Genomic DNA, 26,718 nt, shown 5'->3' on the forward strand with positions numbered 1-26,718 from the left:
AAAAAAATACAAAGAACTATTAAAATGCAACAATAAGAAAACAAACAATTCAATTTAAAAATGGACCAACTACATTAACAGAAACCTCACTAAAGAAGATATACGGACAATATAATACACAGAGAAGAAGATGTTCCACATCATCTGTCATCAGGGAAATACAAATTGGAATGAGATCACTTTATGAGAATACACACTTATTAGAAAGGCCAACATGCAGAACACTGAAAACACCAAGCCCTGGCAAGGATGTGGAGCAATAGGAACTCTCCTTCATTGCTGGTGAGAGTGTAAAATGGTACAGTCTTGCAAAACTAAATGTACTCTTCACATGCAATCCAGCAATTGCATTCCTTGGTATGTATTCAAATGATTTTAAAATTTTTGTGCACACAAAAACCTGCACGTGGATGTTTACAGCAGCTTTATAGATAATTCCCCAAAACTTTGAAGCAACCAAGGTGTACTTCAGTAGATGAATGGATAAATAAACTGGTATGAGGTGCAATAAAAAATATAGTTACTGTTAAATAAAGAAATTAGTACAGTAAGAGACACTGCCTTTGCCGTTAATCCCCCTCAAAATATTCCCACTCACTTCGAACACACTTATCCCATTGTTCTTGCCATTTTCTGAAGCAATTTTGGAAGTCCTCTTTGGTGAGTGTCTTTAGTTGTATTGTAGAGGCTGTCTGGGTGGCCTGAAGCATTTTGACTTTGGGGAAGAGCCAGAAGTCACATGGTGCCAGATCCAGTGAAAAAGGTGGATGAAGACACACATAATGTTTTTATTTGACAGAAATTGCCATACCAGAAGCGACATGTGACACAGAGCGTTGTCATGATGGAGGATGAAACCTTTTGCCCATTTCTCAGGCCATTTTCTATGAGTACAAGTAACATCAAGGTGATGTTAACTGAGTTTTTTGACCTTGATGGAATTGTGTGAGCTGAATTTGTATCCAGGAATAGTATGGTGAACTCTGAATTTTATAAGGGTTTATTAGAGCGTTTAAGAAATGATATGTGTAGAAAATGGTCTGTATATCTAGACAATGAAATATTATTCAGCACTAAAAAGAGCTGAGCTATCAAGACATGAAAAGACATGGAGGAAACTTAAATGTGCATTACTAAGGGAAAGAAGCAAATCTGAAAAGACTGCATACTATATGATGCCAACTATATGACACTCTGGAAAAGGCAACTATGGAGACAGTAAAACATTACTGGTTGTCAGGAGCTGGGACAGGTAGGGATGAATAGGGAAAGCACAAGAGATTTTTAAGGCAGTGAAAATATTCTGTATGATAGCATAATGTTGGCTATGTGTCATTATACATTTGTCCATATCCATGGAATGTATAATACCAAGAGTAAACCCTAAATAAACTATGGACTTGAGTGAAAACAATGTGTCAGTCAGTGTAGGTTCATCAATTGTAACAAATGTCCCACTCTGCTGGGGGATATTGATAATAGGGGAGGTTATATATGTGTGAGGGCAGGAGACATTTGGAAAATGTCTGTACCTTTCCCTCAATTTCCCTGTGAACGAGAAAATGCTTTCAAACAATAAAGTCTTAATTAAAAAAAAATGTTATCCCACAAGCAGAGTGGCTTATTAATTCTCACCTAGACTACCAAATTAGTGCTATCAGTTACTAGCATGAACAATGTTTTTAATATTACTGGGCCTCAGACTTCTCATCACTTACAAAGGTACAGTAAGGCTTTGTGCTTAGTTTTACTGTGAACATTGAATGAACTAACATGGGAAAATACTGTTAACATTAGAGGTTATATAAATAATTGTTGCCTTCGTATTATAATTTTATGATGACAATCGGTTATTAATATTATGTATTTGTGTGTTGTATATGTATTTAATTTCTGTTACAATTCAGTTGCCTCTAAAATGCAATTTCAGTTTGTTTAGTAATATAACTATTCCTTCATTTAAATTTGTTGAACTTCTACAACATGCAAATTGATATGTTGGATGTGATAAAGGAAAATCTCAGAACTAAACAAAGGGAAAAGCTAAAATAAGTAAGTGTAGTTGATGAAAACTATTGTTATTTAATGTATAAGTGTCTGAAATACATGGCAAGTGACAGTTTATCTTATATATTTAATTATATGCAACACTCCCTTGTCTAATTGCTTTGTTTTGGATTGCCACTATGTAAGGAAACACCAGATCTAAATATATATGACTTCTCATAGAATTGGGCTATCTGTAGGAAAGCATAAAAGCTTTTAGAGCAGAAATACTTCTTATCCCTTCAGTAGATGGACTGCATAATTCATTTCTTTAGTAATGTCCTAACAAGAAACTGCCATTGTTTTTCATTCGCACCCTGTATGAAATATGTAGCAGTAGAATGATGTGATTTTAAAGTATTAGTTTTGTTGGAGATTAATTGCTTTTTTTCCTTTTTAATAAGAATTAGGAGACATATTATAGGATTAAGGTACTCCAGGGTGTGTTTTATTGATCCACTAATACATGATTTGGGTGGTTAAAGCTCTTAGCCTTTAGGTTTGTAGTTCATAATGTACCCTAGGTATGAATAAATTGAATAATAAAATTTACCCTGGAGTGTCTTGATGTCATATTAAAAATAATAAAATACATGAGCTGATATATTCTGAATTCAAATAAAGAAAAGGTTAGCTATGCAAACATTCAGGACTTTGAATTGAATTAAATCAACACTTTGTAAAAGCCTAGTAATAAGGTTACTATTCATAAAACTTTATTCTACTTCTATATTTTCTCTTTTTTTCTAAAAATCATTTAATAGCCTTTAATTTGTTTTTGTTTTTTTTTTTTTTTTTTTGGTTTTTTGTTGTTGTTGTTGTTGTTTTGTGTTTTTTTTTTTGGTTAACGTTGAAGGACCCAAAGGCAAATGTTGAATACTTAATGCAGATGTATTCTACAGGAATATTCTTAATATCTCTGCTTTCCAAAAGTATGTTTTCTTCATGATTTATTACCTTATTTAACATCTAGGTCTTGTTCTCAACTCTATGGTAATTTAGTTTTCTTTAATCCACTTTAAAATGTATGCATACTTTCCATATGACAAGAACTGGGTCAGGAACTGGGCCAAGCATGAGGATTCAAAGACTCAATTTTTCAGGCTAGATGCTAAAATAACATATAAATAATTTCATGCAAAGAGAAAAGCACTGTCATTCCGACCCCTCTCTACTTCTGCCTTCAGGACAGAGAGACTTTACAGAGACAATTTAAAAAAAAAAAAAAAAAAAAAAAAAGAAAGAAAGAAAAAGAAAAGATCTGTAAATAAGGGAAATGCAGCGGGAGGGCTGATGATGGGAGTAACCCTCACCTAGTGTGGGGTGTTCTGTGACCTGCTAGGAGTTTTGGACTCCTCCCAGCAGGCAGTAGAAGACTGTCAAATGCTTTTGTTATTGTTTTATTACTGTTGTTGTTATTATTGTTTTTAAGCAAGGGAATCATAAGAGCAAATTTATCTTTTGGAAAGATCTCTCTAACTGCAGTATGGAAGATTGATTGTCCCAGAGTTAGATAATTACCAAAGTTTAAGTGAGAGTTGGTGAGAGACTAGAAACAGTGGGAAGGAAATGAAGATCAGAATTCAAGAGAATTATCTGAGTTTAATCTCCTCCCTTCACAGTGCACACTAGCGGACCGCAAATCTTAGTAATTAATAACATCCAGGATGTTGGTGGTGAAGGGCAAGAAGGAAAGGAAGAAGACTTTTGGAATACTTGGTCCTCTTTAGCTGGAGCAATAACTAATACTAGCCCAAGGGGAGTAAGCGCCTTTTGCAATTTTATTAATCTTGTAAATCTCAGTGTGTATTTTATTTCCTGCAGGAAATAATTCCTAACTTGGCTGGTCTAAGATCCCAATCTCTCTCTCTCTCTCCATATATATATATATATATATATATATATATATATATATATATATATATATATATATCTGTGTGTGTGTGTGTGAACTTTGCATAGTTTTGGGAAATCATTTTGATATGCAAATGAAAGGGACTGCTTTCCCCCAATAACATAATGAACTTAGAGAAGGCAGAAATCCTGTCTTATTTATAAGAGCATTTCTAGGACTTAGTACTATGTGTGTCATAGGACATAGGACATAGTCAACACTATTGAAATAAATGCACCTAGGGAATTATGCATACATATTGACTCATAAAGCTTTGGAGAATTAATAGGCAAACAAAGACAATCAGAAAAACAAAAACTGATTAACAGTAGAGGTACTTTACTGAGTAATGAGAATAGTACATAGACATTTTGCCCTCAATATTCTATGCTATTCCCACAGTGATCTTTCAACTCTGGAAATCTAGTCAGGTTATTTGCTTTGTTAGCACCCATCTATACTTCTCCATCACTTGCCAAAGGAGATTCAAGTTCCTTGGTAAACAAAAAAAAACTCGTTCAAGATCTGGTAATGCTTACATCTGGAAGCTCATTGAAACTCATCACCAGACAAGTTTTCACATGTGTCATTATATACCAAAATGCTTGTGTTTCCCTTACACATCAGGTTTACTCTCTCCTTGATTTGTTGCTTTCTCAAGCTGATAATATCTATCTTTCAAGTCTCAGTGTTATAAGTGTCATCCCCTGTTATAAGACTTTACAGTCACTTCTGTCTGAGTGAAATGTCCTGCCTTTTGGTCCCATAATGTACCTGTATTCCAACATCTAGTACACCATATCATTAACCTCTCACTTTTAGGTAGAGTGCACCTCATTCCTAGCTCAGTGAATGTTATGAAGTTGGCACTCAATAATCACACTTTTGAATAAATAGAAAACTAAGTTTCTATCAATTTCCTTATTCAACTACTTTCTAATAACACAACTATTTATGTATCATATATGTCACTCCTGTTTTCCAAAAGAGAAATAGGAAATACACAAGAATAGAGTACTAAAAAGATTTGTTAGGTCTCAAAAAATAGAAAAGAAATAAGCTTTTAAGTAAGATCTAAAACAATACCTATTAACAATCTTGTTCAGTTGAGATAAAAGACAATAGTACTAAATCTGTTTGCAAAGTGAATTAAATACCATAAGATAATCTAACAGACAGTCTATTGAGGATTAAAAGAAGTAGCACTTTAAATTCAACAGCAGATTTGATATTTATTTTTCAAACCAGCAAGAAAAATAAAGCAATGTGTTATGTAAGATGGAATTACAGAAATGCATAAAACACTCTTTTATATTTAGTCAATGTTGTTGTAAAATGATAATATGTAACTTGATTTTATATAAGGTGAATTAAGGAACATCAGCTTATAATTATGGAAGAGAGAAGAAAGGGATGATTTGGTCTTGGAAACATGTGTAATTCTTGTCCTGACAAAATGATACTCTCCTTCAATATAGACTTCCCACTTTTCTCATAAATACTTGAAAATATTGGATAAACTATTGCAAACTAAATAGTAAATGCATACTTAAGTGCAAATGAACTAATGAAAGGGAAATCCCCAGGTGCCACAAACAGAGAAGGAACTTGTGGCTACACCAGTAACGTTTTAAGCTGATACAGTTGCAGCTGATAGCCAGGTATAGTAAGTCAGATGTATTTCATGAATGAGATCGGATTATAAAGTCCACAAGGGAATGGAGAAATGGGCTTGTGATTTAGAAGACCTTGTAAGTGTACCACAGGACAGAAGCAAGAAAGTTCAACTCTCCTCAAGGCTTTCTAGGAAAAGCAAAACTTTTGTGAAAACCTGAAACACAAGTTCATAGCATATCCTTGGTACAGAGTTCAAATGTATATTACATATATGATATGGGAATTTGAAGCCAAGAGATCAACAGCATCAATAAAAACAACAAAACAAGTAACGAAAATAATAGACTCATCTTCATTTAGCGAAACCCCTGAAATGCAGGACAGAAGCAAATGCAAAATGAATCTAAAGAGCCACTCCTCAGGTCACCCTCAGATTCATGTAGCTCCCACAACCCAATGAAGATGCATTCTCAACGGGAAGTTCTAAATCAAAAGAGAGAATGAGATTAAAGCATAGGCAATAGTTTAGTGGTTACCAGAGGGTAAAGGGGCAGGGGGGTGGTAGATGAGAGGAAACGGGATCAAATATATGATGATAGAAGAAGAACTGACTCTGGGTGGTGAACTCACAATGTGATATATAGATGATGGATTACAGAATTGTACACCTGAAACCTATGTAACTTCACTAACCACTGTCACCCCAATAAACTTTAATTAAAAAAATGAATAAAGGAGATCTACATCTTCTAAAATCGTAAAGTAGTCTGAAAGAGGCAATAAAAGAAGAATGCATAAAATCATAAAGGAAATTAAAATATATATATAATAATAGGGTATTTGTTTGAAGAGAGGATAACACATGTGAAGAAACAATCAAATCGAACTTTTAGCAATGACTTATATAGCCAATAAAATAAAACCTTAATTCATAAGTTAAATAGCAGATGACATATCTAAATAGAAAGATTGTTTAGATGTAATTAAGATTTTAGAAAATGTAAAAGATTTAGCATGGAGAAAACATGGAAAATATGAAAGAAAGGTTAGAAAACACGAAAAATAGAATTATAAGTGCCAATATATAAATAAGGTAATTTCCATTAAGAGATAATATGTGAGAAGAGATATTTAATGGTGTTCCTGCAGAGAGTCTCCCAGAATAGGTAAAAGTCATTACTTCTCAGGTTGAAGAATCAAATATTACCCTGCCCACAACACAAAGATAATAGAGCCGCATACAAACACATATGATAAAACTGAAAAACATGCAAAATCACAGAATATCATGAAAAAATAATATGTTATTTAAAAAAGATGTTAGAATTTTCACAACAGCTGACTTATGTGAAACAGAATCCTTAAGATCCTGTATCTGAAATGCCTAAAGGAAAATTACTATCAGTTTGGAAATCTGTTTTAAGAGGGCGGAAATCCGTTTTAATACATATAAAATATATTAATTTTTGCTCCAAGAGATGCATTAGACCTGATGGTCCAGCTAGGTCATATTTTTGGGGAAACACAGTATATATAAAGACACTCACACACACAGAAACAGAGGGTAATGGGGAAGGGGTGTAGCAGAAAAGGGTAAAGGTCAAATATATGGTGATGGAAGGAGAACTCTGGGTGGTGAACACACAATGCAATATATAGATGAATAATTATAGAAATGTACAATTGAAACCTATACAATTTTACTAACCAGTGTCACCACAATAAATGTCATTAAAAAATAAACACATAAGAATTTCCTCCTGTGTCCTCCATCCCACATGGTCCCCCTATCTAGCTTTCTGCATCAGCAGAAGAGAGGGTTTTTTTGAGCTTTTGCTGTCTTCTCCTGCTACAGTTTTAGGATTCAGGCTGCGCAATAATCTAGGCCAGAAGAAATGGGAGAAAAATAAATAAAACAGAGACCTTCCTCCAATATAGGTCCTTCTTCTCTGAGGTTTGACTTCCCTCCCATTCTACCTGCTACTACTTATTTTTTCAGAGTTGGTTTTGTATTCTGCCCAGGGTTTTTAATTTTATTCAGTGGGAGGGATAGAGTGATATGTATTTACTCTATCTTAGACTATTCTAGAAGTCCTCTTTTATATTTTAAAAGGATAAATCCTATGATCTATTCTTTGGAAACTAGGAGGCAAGCACTGAAAATGGAAGACCATTTAAGAAGCAATTATTATATATTAATCCAGGAGAGAGATGGTGATAGCTCAATGGAGATGACAGGAATCAGTTTGATTCTGGATATACTTCTCAGGTAAAACCAGTAGGTTTTCCTAACAAATTGATACAGTGTGTGAGAGCAGGCTTTAAAACAATAAGAAATATCACTTTTAACTCTGATGTCTTCTAGCAGACCAGCAAATACAACTGAAAAGTCTTGGATTAAAAAACAAAAAGAAAAGATGCTGATGAATGAGGACAAGGTGTGAGCTATGATCCAGTCATGTAATGGAATGCTAGGAGGTCATAAAAGGAAATGAAGGTCAAATTTGTAGTGATATGGAAAGATGATATATTGTTGATTTAAAAAATCAATCTGCAGTAAATTATGTATATAGGCTATGATTGTATAAAAGAGAGAAATAATATACGTAGGTATTTGTTTGTATATGTAGGAAGAGAAAAGTGGCCAGAAGATTAAGTATGAGCAGAATATTTTCATTGTGTATTCTTTTTCCATTATTTGATCCATGTGCATGCATTATCTACTCAAAATTAAATTTTTGAAGACTGTCAAAGTTTTATAGCCTGGAATTTAATCAACAGATATTCATCAAGAACATGTCATGTTTAAGCCATCCATTAGCTCATGAGTAATTGAATAAGACACTGACAGAACTTACTTTTAAAAATTAAATTGTGTGAGAGTTTTTTTTAACTGTCTTATTATAACAACAGTTTAGTAAAACAAAGCTTCATATAACCAAAGCTTAAAAAAAGTAATTGGTAGACTAAACATGATTTCAAATCAGTATCAATTAATAAGTGCCCATAGCTGCTTATTCAATAGGTATTATATAATTAAACTCATTTCTTATTTACTTCTAATTTTCTACTTTCAATTTTTCCCTTGATTTCTCCATTTTAATTATAACAGTAATAATGAAAAATAAAAGGAAACTCACAGCAATCCAATTATCCTAAAGCAACTATTTCATATTGTGTTATGTCCCTTTCATTTCTTGGCTATATAAATGAATAATTTCACTTTTTACTATTATGGTTTTGACATCATTTTTCTACATTATATCAAATGGATGTCCCATGTAGCTATTGTTATTACAATCTTAAGGATTAAGTTGGTGTACAATAATATCGTCTTAGTCAGACAGATTGTTTAAAACATTTGTCATTAAAATTAATGTTAAAATGAACATCGCAATGCATAAAGCTGCACTTTCTTTTGATTTATTTCCTCAGAATTAATTAGCAGAAATGAAATTATTGAGTGAAAACATATGAGAATTTATAGTCCTTGGTGATTCTTCATAAACTGCTTTTCAAAATCATCTTGCTGGCAATAATTGTTAGGATAATAAGATTATGTGTGATTTCATTTTAATTTTTTAATTTTTATTTTTTTTTGTTATAAATGAGAAACGTATCCAACAATCTCTGTGCTATTTTGATTCTAATTGAGGCAAAATTTTATTATTCTTGATTATTCTGCACATCATCTCTCCCTCACAGGATTATTTGATCAAATGCATGTATATCATAACCATATCTACTGTATTTAGATCAGTTAGAAACTGACAAATATGAAGAATGCAGGCATTGTTAAATATCATGGTTAAACTAAATATTTCATATGACATTCACAGGAGACAAAAAAAAAAGAATGTGAGGTGAATTTGGCCTTTGTTTAGTATTAAACAACTTCCAGTATTGAGAGGACATATCTCTACTTCCAGACCAGAGATATGCTTGAGCATGAATGCATTTTACTTGAAATAAATGTCATTTACTACTGTGATACAATCTTCTTATGATACAATACCCCAAGGTGTCAATGTCCCAGAAAGTGAGGGGGATAAAAGATTAATAAAAAAAAATTTTTTTGAAGAAACAAAGTCTGAATACTTTCCAGATTTGGTAAAGGACATATATTTATACATTTAAGCCATGCAGAGAACCACAAACAGAACAAACACAAAAAAACCCACATCTTAATGCAACTGCCGAAAACTAAAGATAAAAATAAATGTGAAAAATATTTTAAAAATCACCTTGGTTGGATGTGTATATTACATTCAACCACATATATCAAGTTGGTTACCCAAAGACAATCAAAATTTTTTCACCACAAGCATTCAGGCTTTTATTTGTTTGTGAAATTAGAGTCAGAGCTTAGAGAAACAACTCCACAAAATAAAATCATAATATTAGAAGAGTTTGACAGAAAACTCTTGGCCCCAAAATGCTTCTTTGTATATATATAATATTGATATATATAAAACTTTTGTATATATATAATGTATATATTATATAATATATATTATATATTATATATTATATATATTATATAAAATATAAGAATATTTTATTAAAATAAAATATCTTATTAAAATAAAATATAATTTTAATATACTATAAGACCTGGTCTTATATTAATTTTTTCTCCAAAGGACACATTAGAGCTGATGGTCCAGCTAGGTCTTATTTTCGGGGAAACACTGTATATGTGTGTGTGTGTGTATATATATATATATATATATATATATATATATATATATACAGTCTTTTTTGATATGTATGTGTGTATATATATATATACATACAGTCTTTTTTGATATATATGTGTATATATGTGTATATATATATATATATATATATATATATATATATACAAAACTATTTTAAAAACAAAAGACCTTGTAGGGTCTTGATATATGTGTGTGTGTGTGTGTGTGTGTGTGTGTGTGTGTGTGTGTCTATATATATATACATATATATCAAAACAGAACTATTTTAAAAACAAGAGACCTTGTAAGGACAAATGGAGATGGTCTTCCATGGAGCCGTAATGAATATGGAAATAAATAGCAACAACAATAATATATAAATAAACAAAATAATCAAAGATTCCCTAAAAAAAAGATATTTTGTCAATTTATATTCTCACCAGTTAGTTTCACCATTACCTTATGAAGATTAAATATCAAATATTTCAGTCCATTTCAAAACTGTGTTCAAAATTGATATTTGATTTACCAGGAGTAGAATGGAATCAGATGTACAAAGTCTGAAACCCAGCTTCAAATTATTGGAGGCCTTATTGGATTAAGGTGATGTGCCCTACTTTAAATTCCCGCTAAAATGTAAGGCTAATCTTCTCTTCAGGAAGATAAAATCATGTAGTCTTTCCAGTTTTCCATATGTAATATCTGGCAATTATGTGTGAAAAGATATCCTAGTTCTTCGTGTTTCAATTTTTCATAAGACTCTGAGGGAATGGTGACCATGTATGTGTAAAATAAATGGAAATAAAAGCAAATAGCAATAAATTTAGTCTCAAGGGATTACTCTTGCATTCTAACCAAATAATTCTAAATAATACTTTATTTCAGTCAGTACTATGGTTTCATCTTTATAAAATGAGTAATATAATAGTAAACATTATTCAGCATAAAAATTGATGGAATTGATCTTACTTGTTTAAAAAAATATGTTAAAGAGTCTAATTTTAATTTGTCAAATATGAAAAGCAACAGTCATGCCAAGATTTTTTAAAGTTGTCAGATACCAAAAGTGAAAAATGGTAACAACTCATCTAAATAGACATTATTGTAATGTCTGTGAATCCCAAGAATGACTAGAAGATCCAAATGTTTTCCAGGAGAAAAAAATAATAATAATAATAACAGTGGCCATCTGAAGAGAATTAACCTCATACAGATAGCTACAATACTAAATAAATACATTGATAGAACTTCAAAACTCTGAAATTCTACATGCAGACAAGCTATTATTCAAGTGCCAGAGCCACACGAGTATAATTTTAAGTAACAACTATAACACATAAAATTTACTTCCAAATAAGCCATTTTCTTTGGAAATTAGTTAAATATGTAATCCAACAAAATTAGGATAAGATCCAAGGAAGAGAAATTCATAGCTACAAGAAATGATGAAGCTTTCTAAGATTAAGATGAAAAAGAAAATCAAGCTATGTAGCAGACCTAGAAAACAATTAGTTTAAATTAAATAAGGGCAACAGTGGTTTCAATGGTTACTATCTTTTTAAAAAAGAATGAACTACATTTAAAACAATGGAAAGAATGAGTAAGCAGTGAAAGCTATCATTAACATAATGAGAAAAGCATTTGGATTCTCTCTCAAGAAGCAAGGCAACTAAACAGTACATTTATTGCTGAAATCTGAGGTAAATTAAAATGTGGAATAATTTTTAACAACTTATGAGGTATAAATTAAACAATTTATTTCATCTAAATAGTAGGATTTTCTTTTTAATTGGTGCATGGTTGTGAAACTAAACTGAATGTAAACAAACAATTTGCACACATGATTATTAGCTACAATTAATCATTTATATATATATATGTGTGTGTGTGTGTGTGTGTGTTTGCATAATGTAAATATGCATGTATATTTTCATAATAATGCAAATGTTTCATAATAACACACCTATAATAGATCTAAAGAAAAGTAATAAATACACAGAAATACAAAGTATTGTAAGAGACTACTATGAACAAGTTTATGCCAACACATTAGATAACCTAGAAGAAATGGATACATTTCTAGAAACATGAAACATAACAAGACCAAATCAGGAAGAAACAGAAAATTTGAACAAACCAATAACAAGAATGGAGATTAAATCAATAATTAAAAGCCTCACAAAATAGAAAAGTCCAGGACCAAATGGCTTCATTGGTGAATTTTACCAAACATTTAAAGAAAAATTGAGAGTAATCCTTCTCAGATTCTTCCTAAAATTGACGAGGAGGGAAAATTCCAAACTAATTTCACCAGGCCAGGATCATCCTCATAACTAAGCCAGGTAAGAACACCACAAGGAAAGAAAACTACAGGACAGTATTCCCTCATAAACATAGATGCAAAAATCCTTAACAAAATACTAGCAAACCTACTCTGCTATCTTGACAGTGAAGAAAAATTAGCAAAGAATATATGTTACGTGTGTTACATGCCAATGACTTGGCTCCAACTCCTGGTGACCCTATGAATGAGTGACATACACACTGTCCTGTCCTCACAGCCCTGCTCAGCTCCTGTAGACTCAGCCTATGCCTTCCTTAATGGAGTCAGTCCATCTCGTATTTGGTCTTTCTTTTTTCCTGCTGCTTTCTATTTTTTCTACCATTATTGTCTTTTCCAAAGAACCCTGCCTTTTCATGATGTGCCCAAAGTAGGACAGCTTCAGTTTTGTCATTTTGGTCTCCATCAATGTTACAGGCTTAGTTTGCCCTAGAAGTCAATCGTTTGTCTTTCTGGGTGTCCAGGATATCCATAGAGCTCTCCTCCAACAATTTTTTAATAGAATCTTTTTTTTTTCCCCTATCAGCCTTCTTCACTGTCCAGCTTTTGAACCTTACATAATAAATGGAAATATAAGGATGTGGGTGACCTTAGCCTTGGTCTTTAATGACATATCTTTACCCTTAAAAGAATAAATATTTTCCCTAACAAAATGTGCCATATATATATATATATATATATATATATATATATATATATATATATTTAAAAGATGTTCTAAAGTGGAGAAGAAATTGGTAAAAGAAACACATGAGATAGATACGATAATGTAAGATTTGGGTGAAAATTATGTCAGCAAAAGAAACAGTGGAAGACTGGTGCATTTGAGAAAAACAAAATTATTGTGGCAGGAGAATCTGGATATTGGCATGTGCTGTATATGTAAATGTGGTGTGTGTGGTGTGTGTGTGTGTTTGTGTGTGTGTATGCACACTGTAAGAAAGGATATAATCAGAGAGGCTGTAGTAAAGAGTTTGAATATTAGAATTTCATTTAAGCAAAATGGAAATTCATCAGAATGTTGCTCATTGCAGTTTTTTGGGATGGATAAACGTATTTTCATATTTGTTTGGTAAATACAAGGGCATTTAGAAGATTGAATGATCATATCTAGTTGGGAAGATAAAAGAAAAATATGTACCAAACAGAAATGTGTACAGATTTTTCTTTCAAGTTGACTATGTTTGGTTTTCAAGGAGGCAAGCATCCTGTTCATTCTTTATAATCTACCTGAAATATCCTTTCCTTTTTGAAACTACTCTACCTTATCCTATTTGTGATTTCAATTTTTGAAATAGTTTATTCTCCTATTGCCCCAAAGTTCTTTGTCTGATTCTTCAATTTCCTCTTAGATTATAGTAACCCACTCTGAGCTTCAGACACTCTAAAAACACTTCTATTACAGTAGTACCCTCTTATTCAGGGGGATATATTCCAAGACCCCCAGGGGATTCCTGAAACTAGATAGTACTAAACCATATATATATTATGTTTTTTCCTATACATACAAACCTATGATAAAGTTTACTTTGTAAATTAGGCACAGTAAAAGATTCACAACAGTAACTAAATGAAATAGGACAATTGTAATAATATACTGTAATATAAGTTATGTGAATGTAGTCTCCTATACAATACCTTATTGTATTATACTCACTTTTTCCCTTAAAGGAAGCACTTTACAGCTTCTCTTTGGCATATCCCAGTTGCCAGCATCATTAATCTTGCACTTTGGGGCCATTATTAAGTAAAATAAGGATTACCTGAACACAAGTACTGAGATACCATGACAATCAATGTAATAACTGAGATGGCTACTAAGTGACTGACAGGTGGAGAGCATATACAGCATGGAAATACTGGACAAAGGGTTAATTCACATCCTGGGTGGGATGAAGTGGGTCAGTGTGTCATTTCATCATGTTACACAGAGAGCAGGAAATTTGAAACTTATGAATTGTTTATGTGGAATTTCCCATTTAACATTTTTGGATCATGGTTGACCATGGGTAACTAAAACCACAGAACATGAAACCATAGAAACGGGAGGACTACTGTATGGCACTTTTCACATAGGGTTAAAAATACAGGCTCTGGATTCAAGCTGTCTGGTTGGAATCTGTGCTTTTCAACATGCTGTGTGAATTGGGGAAATTATTTATCTTCTATGTGCTCCAATTTTCTCACATGTAAGATAGGAATAACAATATCCATATGGTTGTTGTTAGGACTAAATGAGTTAATACATGTAAGGAATATAAGGCAGTGTCTGACAAGTAAATATGCTGACATAAATATTAGCTCTATCTCTTATGATTACTGTCATATTGTATATTGGAGATGACATCCAGTCAATTGATTTGCTTGATGCAACAAAGCTCTTCACATAAAACATACTGATTGATGCCCACAAAGACATCTATTACATAGTTTATCATCCAGACGAGGATACTTTTATGAGTGAAATCTGTGCTATTAATAATTACAATCAGACAACAGTTAGTACACGGGGATTTGTTTACCATTCTGTTATAAATGCATCACTTCTGCACAGATCGACTTTTAATTAATATACTTGCAGATATGGTCTGATAACTAGGTTCGCAAACTTGTTGCACTGATGTTGCTAGCCTTTTTTGATATCAGAGGGATTATTCATTTTGAATTTGTATCAACTGGACAAACAGTTAACCAAGTTGATAATTTGGAAGAGCTGAAAAGGCTGCATGAAAAAGTTAGACGACCTGGACTTTTTGCCAACAATTTATGACTCTTGCATCACAACAATTCACCAGCTCACACCATACTGTCTGAGAGGGAGTGTTTAGCCAGTCAACAAATAACTATATTGGAAAACGCTCCCAACTCACCCGATCTGGTCCCCAATGACTTCTTTACCCAAAGATAAAGGGAATATTGAAAGGAAGATATTTTGATGGCATTCAGGACATCAAGGGTAATATAATGACCGCTCTGATAGCCATTCCAGAAAGAGAGTTCCAAAATTGCTTTGAAGGATGGACTAGACACTGAAACCAGTGCACAGCTTCCCAAGGGGAGTACTTCGAAGGTGACCGTAGTGATATTCAGCAATGAGGTATGTAACACTTTTTCTAGGATGAGTTCGTGTCTTAATTGTCAGAACTTGTATTTACAGACCTTGTCAAACCTTGAGTTTTCCCTAGTACTACCTGTTCTGAGGCTTGATTTACAGTATTCACTACTTAACTTTCAAAATAGTTTTACTGTAATCAGAATGCTATTCCAAAAATGTAAACTTGATAGTATTTCTCCATTTTAAAACTGCTTCAGCAGTTTCTCTTTCCTTCATACCCTTCACCATGAGTCTCATGGCTGGGTATACAATATGTACTTCATCAATATTATCATAGATCGCTCTCTATCATCATCATCATCATCCATCACTTTCTGTGGACCAAGACTTATGCTGAATATTTTATGTGGAATTTCCATTTTAAATCTCATGAAACCTCACTAGGTGTGTACTTTATTATCCCCATTTGTGCAATGGAGAAACTGAGGTTAAGCGAGGTTAGACTACTTGCCTAGTACCACAACAATATGTGAGAGACAGAGCGGGATTTCAAAGCCTGATCGTCTGATACCAGAGCTTTTGGCATTGAACCTTTTGTTATCCCTTCCATTACAAATGTGTTGATTAAAAGAAAAATGAAACACCACATGACTGAAGAAGTGCTTTGTTTCCTATCTCCCTCCGGTTGCATCTCAGCCTCATTTCCTGCTACTCACCTACGTCATTGTTTAGAATCCAGCTATTCTGGTCTGCCGTTACTTTGCACTGAAATGCTTATTTTACCTTGTATTTTCACACATGCTGGACACTTTTCCTGGAACATTTTTCCTGTTCCAATTTACTGGGATGATACCTCATCATCAGTGAAATGATTGATTCAATGACACTTATTCTATTATACTTTTCATCACCGAGGCTACTTTTCATAGGTACCTCATTCTGTTCTTTCAGTCATGGTATCGATCACATTTTCTTTTAAATGTCAATCAAATATGTCTCAGTCTCCTACTAGATTGTACATATTATGAAGGCAACTGCAGTGTTTACCTTCTCTACCACTGAACTACTACTAGTGTGCCAATGCATAGTAGACACTTGAGAATGTGAAAAGAAAAAAATGCACCAGATGGAGTTAAACACACAAGGAAAATTTTTTATTCAAGACTATTGCAAAGACGTGGGGGACCTGGGAATATTGAACTTAATTCTGCTGAAATACAAGGTGGGACATTTTTTAAGAGCTGAGTTAAGCATAAAAATCCTAGAGGATGTTAGGTGAGAGGTTGGTTGGTCAATGTGGTTAGGTGATCTGTGTTTGTGAACAGTGCTTATGAAAGTTAGGTTCCTACCCTCACATAGAGACTAAGAAATAGAGGCACTATCTTTCTTGATGATTATATCACAAATGATTTATATTCCCCAAAGTGTCGTTGGGTTTCGTATTGGTAATGTGTTCAAAGTATTTTTGTTTACATTTTTTACACATTTAGAATCCTGTGAATAACCTTGTATCTATAGCACAACCATTAATTTAGCTAAATGTATCATAATGTGCATTCTCTAAATTATGGTGTGTGTTTTTTTTGTTTGTTTGTTTGTTTCTTCCCAATATCACCCTTGCCTCTCCCAATTCTAGATGCCCAACCATTGTGCATATTCATGGAAGTTATTCCCAGACGTAAATTTCATTAACTGACTACAGCCATCGTTGAGTTCCTGTAGTAATGAGTTCATTGGGCAGACATTTTGCAGATTGGAGGAAGAGGGTGGAGGAAATGCTTTCTACATTTGAAAGGACCAAATTTAAAAATCAGTACACTTTAATGCATTTTTTTTCCTCCTTGACTAAGTGTGATTTATTTTCATGCATGCTAAATACTGGTGTCACTGGAAACTAAGATTTTTGTCATTTTGCTTTAATATAGACTCACCCAGAAAGCACAGCCCTGTGTTTTGCATGAGAAGGACTACCAACAGAACCTAAAACGTGAGTCATTTTGATTTGTTCTATTGAATTCTACCATGCTAAGTAATCAACTTAGTGATATGACCTGACCTTTGTTAAGATATATAATGAAAGACTTGATTAAGTGTAATTGTAGACTGTAAGAAACACAGGAAGTGAGAATTGATGTGTCTGTTTTATTGTACAGTTTAAAAGAATTCTAGTAATTGATAGGTACTTACATTTGTGCTATTCATTGATATTCAGTTTAAAACATATAGTTTTAAATGATTTTGGTATTCCAATTTATTTATGGTTGGTAAGTAAATAAGATTCCTTACTAGTAAACACTTGCCATGTTATTTTGTACATAATTCAGTTTTTTGGTCTTTTCTATTACCAATATCTCTCAATATTTAGAGCATATATTTACCTTCTCAATTTTTCTCTATTTTGTTTTTATCAAATGGGATGAGTACTTGGTTAATTGTTGGCATCCCTTCTCCCTGTTTGGCGTCTGATAAACTGTCCTTGATAACCTGATGTTTTGTTCTGAACTTTGTCATGGCTACAACTCTAGGTTATCAGAACTGTAAAAAATAAATGTAAGAGAGAAAGAGGCACAGAGCTTATGAAAGTTAGAGAAGACATAAGGCTTGGTATCGACTGATAAGTTTTCCACTGGCAGATAGTTCGCATTTCATCCTATTTGCTGTCATAGTACCTGAAATAATAAGGGGATTACACCCCCTCCCAATAATGGAGGATTCTTTGTGAGAATCTGCCAAGGCGACATACCATGTGGCTTTATCTTTGAAAGTGAGGGTGAAACAAGCGTGCCTAGCTGCAGATAAGCGACTTAGAAGGAATTCTATTCAGATGTACCTGTCACTAATTTATCTGGAGGTTTTGTGATTCATACATACTGTTGTGTGTGCAATGAAGCATTAAATTGGTTTCCTCTGGGAGCAGGTCACATTCAAGGGTCTTCAGATCTATGCTGTAGGATGGTGCATGCTTGAGTCATATATAGCCTCTTGCTACTGAATTTCTGTTAGAAGACTAGTAACTGGAACGTATGTTAGGTGATCTCTTGGAACATTTCAATAGCAAAGAGATTGACAAAAATTTAACTGTCTATCAATATAAAAGAATTTGTAACAAAAATAATACTAATCAATACTTCTGCAGTTGGCAAATCATTTATTTTGACAATTAAGTAATTATAGATATGTTTCCCAATAATGGCCTAGCTCTTGATTAATGCATTTTATGTTTTCTTATTTATTTAAGCAAGAAGATATATACTTAACTGCACTAATTTATAATGTAATGAAAAAATGCACAACTGATTTAAAACAAGTATCACCAAAGGAAAAGCTTTAGAAAAATAAATAGTTTTCCCATTGTAATAAGTTTTCCACTGTGGAAATTGCACTTTATTAATCTATATAATTTAAAATAAAATGGCATACTTGGAAAATGCAACATATACTGGTTCAAATTTGAAAGGACTATAAAAGGAAGAGATGCTTATTTTTGTGTGTTAAAATTATACTGAGCTACTTCAGAACAGATTCATTTTTGGGGGGATGTGGGATATTTAGCAAATGCAAAAAAACCTTCTTCCTTTTATTATTTTCCTGATGGGATATGTAAAACTAAAACCTAATCTTCCCTTGAGTTTTAAGTGTGCTACATTTTGTGTAAAATGAAGCGAATAAATGACAAAGAGGTTGTTAAATAAGAACAATGAGTGAAATGTTGCTAAAGTTTTTTTGTTTGTTTGCTTGTTTTTCTAGCAAGTATGACAGCAGTCTAACTATGAGTAAATCAGCACTATAAATATAAATATAAGTATATTTAATAATACTATTTTATAGTTTCACAATGTTCTGGTAAGCATTTCTCTAAAAAAGAAAGAAATAAAGGAAGGAAGGGAGGGAGGGAGGGAGGGAGGAAAGAAGGAAGGAAGGAAGGAAACTTGTTCATGAAACTAAGAACAAAAAATACTATTATACCATATGCAAAGTATACATGATTAGACATATTTCTGCCGTTTTCTCTCCATTTTATTTTTTTAATAAAGAATGAAAAATATCTGAACTTTGAATTTTCCATATGTTTATAAAAACCTATTAAGTAACTCACTATGAGGTATTCTCTCTCTCTCTCTCTCTCTCTCTCTCCCTTCTTGTTTTTTCTTTTAGGAAAACCATTTAAAAGACTAAATTCATATTATCTTTAGAGTTATTGAAACAAAGGACAGTTTGTTACAGACATTTAAAGAATTTAACAAGTGTTTTGTTGTTCGAGATGTAATGATATTATTAAACATTTCTCTCTAATATGAATTTTCCTCTGTTCTTTACATGAGTAACTCCCTATCTTTCAGAATCTGCTTAAAAACCTTAAATGTTACCTTTTCAAAAAGTCTTTTCTAACCATCCAATCTAGTAATCACCTCTTACAGATTTATTGGACCTCATAGCATTTACCATAATGTTTACCATACCATTTACCATAATGTTAAATATATATATTTAAGCCATATATATATACACATATACACACACACACACATATATGTATGTGTGTGTGTATATATATGTGTATATATATATATATATATATATGTATATATATATATATATATATATATATATATATATATATATATATGACAGAGAGAGAGAGAGAGAGAGAATTAACATGTTTATTTATGTGTTTCTTCTACAAAACTTAAGTATAATATCCAGCGCTTGGTGTAGTACCTGAAATATAATGAATAGTCAATAAATTTGTTTAGTGAATTGAAATCAGATAATGAGGACCAAATAATTCCATAAATAAGAACATACGAAATATAATGTGTATGTTGATTGCATAGTACCAAAAATTATATAATTACCAGTTTATTTAGCAAAATAATTGCAAGTACACATTGTATACCAATAGAGAAGTCAGCAAGCTTCACACTTTAGTAGTTTCTTCCTTACACAACCAAAGCCTACCAAAACTTGTTAGATATTAAGTGCCATGGAATACATAAATGAGTATTGCCTAAAAGTAATTAGGGTTTTTCCTGTGGATATTTTCTAAGTAGTCTATGATTACTAAATGTCTATGATTACTAAAAAACATCCATTTATTTTAGAAGCATTTATCGAGAGTTGACTATGTGTGAAACTGCAATAATGTATAGAGGATTTGCAGTTGTAAATTGTTTTAATTCTCACCCAATGAAATCAATATATAATAAGGAAATTCAAAATACATTTTGAAAAATACAGTAGAGCTTTAACTATAAAGCAGAAGTCAAAAATATTCCTAATTTGTAGCAAAAATGGAGTGCATTTCCATAGGTAGGGTAGAGCAACAGAACATTGCCGAGAGTCATTGACACTAAGCTTTGAAGAAAGCTGAAGGAATTCTTGGCACAGGGAATGGCACAGGGAAAGGCATGAAGAAGTTGTTTAAGCAAGAATCAGTGGTTTTGCTTCACAGGTGTATCAACATACGAAGGAGGACATACTGTGTTTGGCACCTACTGTGGATGGAAATTATACTTGAAAGTAGATTAGGACAAAATTGTGGAAGATTTAATATTAGTTAAGAAATTGGGATTCTGTTGGAATGTAGCCTTGTCCCCTGAATATGTCCAATTTCTTCTTGTTTCAAAAGCCTAGAAAATAACAATGTGATTATTTTGAATAGTAGTCCAGAAAATATCTGGCACTGGGTACTATAGGATTTTCTTTTTATATGCGCCATATATATATATACACACAAACGTTTGTGTGTGTGTATTGATGTATGTATATCACTTAATCTGGCTTTACTTTACAAAGCAGATTAGAGGAGGAATCAGTGTGAATTTTTATAGAAACTATTAATGACTTTGAGACTCCATCCATCATTTATTCAGCTGTAAAAAAATGATCATAATTCATAACAGTTAAAATATATATCTTTGTGTTTCCTTCTCCCTTGAAGAAAAATGCAAAAAAACACACACAACTGTGGTTTCAGTTTGAGTCCACTGTACCATGAATAAAATATTCTCAAGAGTATATGAGTGAATGTTTACTTGTATAATAGAACGGTGAGAAGAGAATAGCCTGAGTAAATACTGTTCATGCTAAAATAAATACCAAAATATTCTTCTGGGAGAAAAGACAAAACTGTTTAGCCCATGTCCCTGTCCTTGCATGTGTACTCCCAAAGTAATTATACTTACCTTGAATACCTTAGAGTCTGACTTCCATGCCCTTTAATAATTTATCAAGTACATGTCAAAATCTCTATCATATTAATTGTTTTAATGGGACTAGTGAAGGGTTAATCAATCATGAATACAAAGACAAAGAAATGCCAGGGACAATTTCTTGGCAGAAAACAATTAGGTTGAAATGTCATTTTCAGCAGTGCATTAGGAATGTGGCAATTAAGGTACAGTTAAACCCTTTAGAAATGTGAACTCTGAGTCATTTCATTGTCTAACAAGAAGGAACAGAGACAAAGCACTTAGTACCTGGGTGTAAGTACACTTTTTAACTTTATGAAAACCAAGATGCTTTTAAAAATTCTATTGGTTGCTAATTCCTTTTGTTGATTGTGTTTTCCATGATGACAAATTTAAAGTCCTGAGAGATACTCACTGGAATGAAAGGTCATTTAGGTTTGTTAAAAAGCTTTGTCAGGACTCTAACCTTAGTATCTTAATGGAATGCCAAGAATCAGTTCATACTCTCAGTGTTTCTTTCTCACACATAATGTATTTTAAGATTACTTCAACAAAAGATAAAATAGAGTTTCTTTTGGCATTTGTTTGTCATGTTTCCCTCATGAGTCTTATAATGTTAAGTTTCTGGCATCTGGAGTGCATATATTATAAATATTATTCTCTTCCTAAATAAACCTAGAAACCAAACTTATTGTTTGTCAGGTCAAGTAACAAATTCATCCATTTAAATCTTATTTATATTTCTATTTTCAATATGTAGTGTTCTTATTTAGTGAGAACCTTGTTAACTCAATCATGTTAAGACTAGGTGACCTATCCATTTGAGGAACTATCTTAACAATTCTCACCCTTCCGTCTTTCATTCCAAGCTCCAAATACTATGCTGAATGAACTATTTCAAGTATCCCTCTTTGCCACGCTCTCTTATCCTTCCGGAATTTCACATGCATTGCTGGTATTTTTAGCTGGAGAAGTCTCTCTCCATTCCCTGTCATTCTTTTATTACTTTGTTTTATTTTATTTAATTACTCAACTTAGAAGTTGTCTTTTCTGGGGAATTTTCCCTGAGCTCCTGGACCATGGACAAACTTCCTCCTGGTTGAACCCATAACACCTTGAGGTTTTGACTAATAAAACACATTTTAGACTATAGACAATGTCCCTTTACATGTCTATTTTCCTAAAAAAAAAAAAAAAAAAATGTATATTTTTGATAGAAAGTATAGTATCTGGTATACAGTAGCTGGTTAAAACCCTCTATTAAAGAATGGATATATTTTACACATCTTGAATCTTATTGCAGCCATTTTGACTCACACCATTCCAGTTTTGTGCTGATATAGGTGATAGTATCATATGAAAACAAAAAACATTTAAAAATCCAAATTTCAGGTAAAGGTGGTAGACTGAATGCTTACCTCACCTCTCCTCCATCCTCAAAAACCTACTAAAATGACACTAAAGAGTGTTTTGTTTGCGTTTCAAACACAAATTTCCAAGTTAGGGGAGATTGGGAGTTAAGAACAATGCAACAGCATTTTGCAAGCTGGGAAGTCTCTGGATTAGAGGTAAATAATAAACACAGGAGAAAAATAAACCCTAAACTATCAGTGGAGAAACATAAGTAATAATGTAATTGATAGCACACTGAAGAATCCCCAAAGTCTAAGTTATTTGCAGTACAATATGCTTCTGGTTCTGAGAATAAATGATGGGATAGAGCGAAGGCAAATAAACAAACAAACAAACAAACAAACAAACAAATAAATAAATAATAAAGCTTCGTTAAAAGTAAAGAATGTTAGTTCTTTGCATACTTCATATTTTGAAAATAGCACCCAGTTCTTGGTGACTAATTAGTAATACCTTATTTAAATGTGCTTTACAAAGTCGTACATTCAAATACAAAATACACACAAATGCATACACCTTTACACTTACACCTAAGCCTAATTAAATAGTTTTGTAAGTATTATTTTACCACTGATACTCATTCTTTAGGTGATTATATATAATCATATGTATATATGTATATATATATATATATATATATATATGGATATAGACATCGAGGTATTGAGCTACTCACAGTGATGAGCATGGAGAATAACATACAGATAAATACAATGATATGACATATTGAAAGCAACAACTAAACATTTTATTTTTAAACATCAGTATGTTTAGGCACTATTGGATAATGTAATAATAATAATGATAATAATAATAATGGCTAGTTTATATTGAGCAGTTTTTTATGGGCTGGAGTTCCTTTATATGGATTATCTCATTTAATCCTCATATGTGAATGTGCATGATTATTTTTCCTTATTTTGAAAATAAAGAAACATAATTATTTTCATCTATGGTACTCTGGCAGAGATGTAAGCAATGCAATAAATATTAACTGCTTGGTCCCCATCCCATCTTATACAGGTTCTAACCACAACATGGAAGATGTGAAATCTGTCTTAGAAAAAATATGACCAGTAAGCAATGGCCTGCACGGAAATATTTCAGACAGTGGTTAAACAGAAGCTGACTTTAGAAAGGCTTTCAAGTAAACGCATCTTTTCAACTGTATATTCATATGTGCAATATGTTGTTACATAACTGTATTTTTATACGCTCATAGCATAATTAGCTTCATTTTCTGGGGGTATATTTAAAATTACATCATTTAGAATATGCAGTTATGACTGCTCATTTAAAATGTATGTAAATGTGCACACACGCACACACACACACACACACACACACACACACGCGCACATTTTCTCCTAAGTTCCAGAGAAATGTCAGGAACACTGTTATGCCATAAAATTGAACCTAGAAATTTGTCAGTAAATCTCCACAAATATCTTTAGAAATAAACGAGAACTCTTAGGATTTCTCTGATAATAAAGTTACCGAAGTCAAACAAACAAATCATAATTCCAAACATTATCCACAACTCCTTCCTGCAGGACCTCCCCTGCAGATGTTAAATTCTTGAGGAAACTTTCTTTTCTCAGTCCTCATCTCTCCTTACCAGGGCATTCTGCCTAAATCAACCGCTGACTAAAAGTGACTATATCTTTAACTTCACCAGTTGGAGTAGACACCAAATGGAGAACTTACAGAAAAAGAACCTCACTCTTCATTTGAAAAAGTTCCTAATCCTTGCATATCTATGATGAAAACATTTTGTGGGCAATTTACAATATGGGGCATCCCCAGACCTTAAGGTGATGGTGAAACAATATTATGTTTTTTTGTAAAAAGATAGTAAAGTAATGGCAAAAGCATGTTTTATAGTCTTTTTATATTAATACTTGCTTTTTTTTTTTAGTGTGCTTATATATTTGGTTAAAATAATTTCAATGATATGGTCCTAGTTACTTTAGGGGAACAAATTTAGTAATGGGAGCCTGAACTGCCTGAGCAGTGTACTGATATTTGAGGCAGTCATACAAAAAGCTTCCTGACGTCAAAATACAGCTTGTTTAAATCATCCTCTTTAACCGCCTTACTACATTATTGTTGCTGCTGTTGTTTAAGGGGGAGTGTGGAGAGGCTCTTTTAGAGTGACTTTTGTTAGTTACAATATTTTGGCTTTGGTTGTTAACTGCTTTCATTTCTCACTGTTCATATTCTGTTGATTTGTTGTTTGTTTGAACAAGTAAAACTGATACAATATTTACACATTACCCGAGATGTAAAAGTACAAATGGTTTTCTTGATTTTTTAAAATGTTAAGATAAGTCGGTTCTACAAACACAACAACAATTTCCTTTAGTGACATAAAATATTACCCACGTGTATTTACAAATGAAGAGAGTTATTTACTCTTTAGTAATTCCATCTAGTTTTTCTGTAATACAACTTTTACCATTTTATTATAAAACCTAATAGATTTAAGATTTCTGATTTTTTTCTTCAGCTGAGAGGAAGGGTAGAGAATAAAACGGATATTTATTGGATACTTACTATGAAAAAATATAGGATTCCTCTCATTTAGTCATCCAAAAACATTTTGTAAAAAAAAAATATGATCCTCACTTTTATAAATAATAAGCAGATTCCTACCAGTAATATAATTTGCTCGTAGTCACACAGCCACTTAGCAGAGTCAAGACGGTCTTTCTAACTTCAAACCTTGTGCAATGTTCACCGCATCACCTTGGAAGTTATATGGATGTCTAATCACTATGTTGTATACCTGTAACTAACATAATATTATATGTTACCTGTAATTGAAAAATTTTAAAAACATATTATAAACAAACAAATACATAAATAAAATTGGAAGAACAAAGAGAATCTAATCCCCTTGATGGGAATCAAAAAGACTGCATAGAAAGCCACATGTCAGGCACTCATTTCATTGTTTTTGTTTATTTTTTTCTCATTTGCTTTTTTCCTTTTCTTTAAATTAAAGTTTATTGGGGCGACAATTGTTAGTAAGATTACATAGATTTCAGGTGTACAATTCTGTAATACATTATCTATATCTCACATTGTGTGTTCACCACCCAGAGTCAGTTCTCTTTCCTTCACATATTAGACCCCATTTACCCTCTTCTAGAGCCTCCCTCCTCCCCCCTTACCCTCTGGAAACCCCTAAACTATTGTCTATGGCGATGCGTTTCTGTTCTTTCAATTGTCTGTCTTGTTCTTTTGTTGTTTTTGGTTTATATACCACATAGCAGTGAAATCAGATGGTTCTTTACTTTTTCTGTCTGACTTATTCCGCTTAGCATTATAGTCTCAAGATCCATCCATGTTGTCACAAATGGTCCTCTTTCGTCTTTTCTTACTGCCGAATAGTATTTCACTGTGTATACATACCACAACTTCTTTATCCATTCATCTACGGAAAAACATTTTGGTTA

General features: G+C 32.6%; 1 protein-coding gene across 1 annotated transcript in view; it reads left to right on the forward strand.

Moving 5' to 3' along the window:
* MGAT4C (MGAT4 family member C) overlaps positions 1 to 26,718 on the forward strand; it is a 667,922-nt gene that overhangs the window by 365,518 nt on the left and 275,686 nt on the right. Inside the window, exon 3 of the mRNA XM_074325329.1 lies at positions 17,579 to 17,640. The gene's annotated coding sequence lies outside the window, so the exon portion shown is untranslated. The remainder of the gene's footprint in view (positions 1 to 17,578; positions 17,641 to 26,718) is intronic.

The sequence above is a fragment of the Rhinolophus sinicus genome, linkage group LG02 (assembly GCF_036562045.2).
Source record: "Rhinolophus sinicus isolate RSC01 linkage group LG02, ASM3656204v1, whole genome shotgun sequence".
NCBI classification, from domain to species: domain Eukaryota; kingdom Metazoa; phylum Chordata; class Mammalia; order Chiroptera; family Rhinolophidae; genus Rhinolophus; species Rhinolophus sinicus.